The sequence below is a fragment of the Oncorhynchus tshawytscha genome, linkage group LG09 (genome assembly GCF_018296145.1).
Source record: "Oncorhynchus tshawytscha isolate Ot180627B linkage group LG09, Otsh_v2.0, whole genome shotgun sequence".
Classification (NCBI taxonomy): domain Eukaryota; kingdom Metazoa; phylum Chordata; class Actinopteri; order Salmoniformes; family Salmonidae; genus Oncorhynchus; species Oncorhynchus tshawytscha.
The window spans coordinates 18,763,607-18,768,411 of NC_056437.1; positions in this window are offsets into that span (position 1 = coordinate 18,763,607).

Consider the following 4,805-nt stretch of genomic DNA (forward strand, 5'->3'; position numbering starts at 1 on the left):
GCATTTTGTCTAATGGTATCTTAGTTTTATATAACAGGAAAACTCATTTGTAAAATATACTATTGTTTGTATGCATATGGCCAGAGGTTGGGTCAAAGTATCGAAGTTACCCCTGGCCCAGCAGCATACAGATAGAAATGCAAGAACAAGTTACAACAAAATGAATTCAGATTATAGAAAAAGTATGTGCATATCAAATATTCATGAATGTAATCACAAATTGGCCAGGTAGATGAGTATTCTGTGTTAAACTGTGTTTCGGCACTAGAGTCCTCAATTGATCTCCATTTAATATATATATTTTTTAACCTTTATTTAACTAGGCAAGTCAGTTAAGAACAAATTCTTATTTTCAATGACGGCCTAGGAACAGTGGGTTAACTGCCTGTTCAGGGGCAGAACGACAGATTTGTACCATGTCAGCTCGGGGATTTGAACGTGCAACCTTCCAGTTACTCTCTAACCACTAGGCTACCCTGCCGCCCCTAAAATCTCCATGGTTGAACCTAGGCAGAAGAGTGGGTGGCAGTAGTGTTCACTCAGCACTTTCTTAGATTGGCCTATGACCTGAATCCTGGGATTTATGCTAAACTGGGCCTGGATTACAACCTAGTCCTTCCTCCTAACATTGAAGGGCAGGGTGACAGTCCCAGACATACAGTATACACCTGGGAACCAGACAGTTAGCTTTACTATTTATTCCTATCCATTTAGTCAGTAGAATACACAAGGGTATAGACAAATGTTTTCTGATTTGAGATTAAAATTATACAAAATGTTACAGAGTAAATTTGTGAAACATCTGGGTAAAAGAAATTCAACATCTGGTTGAATTTGGATGTCAAAACACATTTTGGATGTGTTTTGAGAGTACTGGAAGTTATTAGTATTATACTAATAATTGTAAGCACATTACCATCTAAACAGATACACCAGAGAATAATTCTGTAATACATTCAAATAATTATGTTTATCATGCATTTCTTCTTCTTCTTCTAACATGACAGAGTAGATCCATAAGTTCATTTCAGGATGGTGTCTTCAGAGGCTGTGGAGGAGAAAATAAAAAACATGCTTCACACTCCATGCTCAAATCAAACATTTCTTCACTTACGTCTTCACAGGATCCTCTAGCTGGTGGTATCATTGAGTTCTTATGCTGAGATAACAGTTGATCTCAGCAGCTGTATAGGCATAGCAGGAGATTTTTCAAATAACCTTTCCTTGGCGACCCTTTCTTCGTTCTCGATTAGGAGAGACACCGTTGCCTTATACACTTCCGTGTCCAGTTGCAGGTGGTACTCCAAAAACCAGACAATATTTTAGAAAAACATGAAATCTACTTTTGCACCACGTGAAGAGGTTCCTCATCATCGAAGCTACCGCACATCTCGCATTTTCCAGCATCTTTGCAGGAACTAGTCATTTATATGCGACGTCGCCAAGTGTAAAGGTAGACGACAGTGCGTCTCAGTGTGACCAAAACAAAGACTTACACACTTAAAATAAAGGTCCAATAAATTTAAAAAAAATCTCACTTGATTAATATTGTTCTGAATATTCTGTTTTTTTGGAGTACCACCTGTAACTGGACACACAAGTTTATAACTCGCCTAATCGAGGACAAAGAAAGTATCGCAAAGAAAAGGTTGGTCGAAAAATCTGCTATGCCTATACAGCTGCCTGAGATCAACAGTTATCCCAGCATGATAAGACCTGTATGATACCATCAGCTATTCATCTCCCCTAACATTCGGATGGGTTTACTATTTACCTTCCACAAGTGCTTTGGCTATTTTTTCCTGTTCCTCTCGTATCTTCTTCTCCGCTTCCTCAACACGCCTCTCTTCCTCAGCTCTTGGCTTCAGATAGTCTAACGGAAATGCAGAGATGACATTCAGTAACATTGCAATTATGAACATTCAAAATACCCTCAGGTGACATTAACACAATATTATATCTTGTAGGGAGGCAGGTAGCCTAGCGGTGTTGGGCCAGTAAACATAAGGTCACTGGATTGAATCCCCGAGCAGACTAGGTGAAAAATCTGTTGATGTGCCCTTGAGCAAGGCACTTAACCCTAATTAATTTTGTTTGTCGCTCTGGATAATGCTTATGCTAAATAAAATAAAAACGTAATTTTACTTACCATATCTCTGTTTGCCATAGAACATGCCAATGAGCAAGAATGACCACCTTGCTGTCTGAAATAAAGGAAAATTGAGTTGATTTAACTTTACCCAGTTTAAAAGTATTGACCTCTGTCTAAACTGGTTGACTTTCAATCGTCTTTTGGCATAATAATTAATTAAAGGGCGCGTTTGTAAATTAGCTCTGGTTATCAGTCCTCGACTTTGGCGATGTCATTTACAAAATAGCCTCCAATACCCTACTCAACAAATTGGATGCAGTCTATCACAGTGCAATCCGTTTTATCACCAAAGCCCCATATACTACCCACCATTGCGACCTGTACGCTCTCGTTGGCTGGCCCTCGCTTCATACTCGTCGCCAAACCCACTGGCTCCATGTCATCTACAAGACCCTGCTAGGTAAAGTCCCCCTTATCTCAGCTCGCTGGTCACCATAGCATCTCCCACCTGTAGCACACGCTCCAGCAGGTATATCTCTCTAGTCACCCCCAAAACCAATTCTTTCTTTGGCCGCCTTTCCTTCCAGTTCTCTGCTGCCAATGACTGGAACGAACTACAAAAATCTCTGAAACTGGAAACACTTATCTCCCTCACTAGCTTTAAGCACCAACTGTCAGAGCAGCTCACAGATTACTGCACCTGTACATAGCCCACCTATAATTTAGCCCAAACAACTACCTCTTTCCCAACTGTATTTAATTTAATTTATTTATTTATTTTGCTCCTTTGCACCGCATTATTTTTATTTCTACTTTGCACATTCTTCCATTGCAAAACTACCATTCCAGTGTTTTACTTGCTATATTGTATTTACTTTGCCACCATGGCCTTTTTTGCCTTTACCTCCCTTCTCACCTCATTTGCTCACATTGTATATAGACTTGTTTATACTGTATTATTGACTGTATGTTTGTTTTACTCCATGTGTAACTCTGTGTCGTTGTATCTGTCGAACTGCTTTGCTTTATCTTGGCCAGGTCGCAATTGTAAATGAGAACTTGTTCTCAACTTGCCTACCTGGTTAAATAAAGGTAAAATAAAATAAATTTTAAAAAATCTACTCCGATTTCAGAGCGCTCTCGTCTGAGCGTGACCGAGCGCAAAATAATATGAATTTGCAAATGCTCAACACCCTTTGTCACCCACACCAGACACGATCAGAACACATGGGTTGAAATATCAAAACAAACTCTGAACCAATTATATTAATTTGGGGACAGGTCAAAACGCATTAAACATTTATGGCAATTTAGCTAGCTTGCTGTTGCTAGATAATTTGTCCTGGGATATAAACGTTGGGTTGTTATTTTACCTGAAATGTACAAGGTCCTCTACTCCAACAATTAATCCACAGATAAAACGGTAAATTCCTTCAGGCTTCTTTTTTCTTCTTTGGACTTTAAATGGCGGTTGGCAACCACCTTTACGGTGCATTACCATAAAGATGAACCGAGTGTGGACCTTAGTTCAGCTTTCAAACACTCACGTGGGTACATACACGCCTAAAAGCCAATGAGGAGATGGGAGCGCTTGAGCATCACAAAAAGAACCAAGTTCTATTTTAGCGGCTGGCCACACAGAAACTCAATTATGCACGAGCAGTGTGGGTGCAATGATTGAATAACATGTATGTGTAAATGTATTTTGCAATGCTCGCGTATGCGGTGTGGTCAGCATGTTACAGTCACCAACGCTCTGGATAACATGAAAACAGCCTAACCAGCTCTGCTAGGGCGAGTTAAATGGTCAGAGTGAAGTGTTCTCTCGTGTGTCTGGATGTAGCTAATCAGCAAGCTACCCAATCAGCAAGCTAACCAACGTTAGCCAGTTAGCTTGGGTGCTTGACTGGCAAAGCGTCCAGTATGCGCTCTGAACGCTCCGAGAGCGAAACTCTGAATTTACAAACGGACAATCTGACAACGCTCTACAATTACGAACACCCATAGTGAATTTACGAACACACCCAAAGTTAGAGTCTGACACGCTAGCAAGACTAACGTTTCGTCTTAGATGAATTAGAACGCCCCCAGTTAGCCGTGCAAGTCTATAAATTAGCCCGTTATCAATAATTATTACAGGTCAATGAACTAAATTACTATAAACATTGATTTTGGTTTGGCCGGATTATTTAGTTACGTTTGGCTAGTTTTATGGCAGGCATATCGTTAGTCAACGTTAGCTAGCTAGCTGGCTAACCCTCATTGGATTTAACCAGTCAATGTCATATGAAAGTTCACGTTAGTAAGCTTTCTAACGGCCCAGACATCTGATTTTAACATGCCATAACAATAACATGTTATATTCATCATATGATTTCAACGGAGTTAGTTATACAACACAATTTAATCAAATAAATATAGATTTACCTTGATGACAGGCGACACTACAACTGGAGGTACCATATTGCTGTTGTAAAATTGAGGAAATGCGCATGCCAGGGAAGAGTGTTGATAGCAGATCAAGTCGATTATTCGGAACAGTAATTCTTACTTTTATTTATTTGTTATTATGTGATTCAATGTTATTTCTATAGCATGGGCTTTATATACAATCAAGACATTTGTTGTCTCGCGCTTTCAACCAGACAGGTTAGGGCTATGTCATACAATGTAATGTGGTCATGGACTAGTGATGGGAAGTTCGGCTCATTTT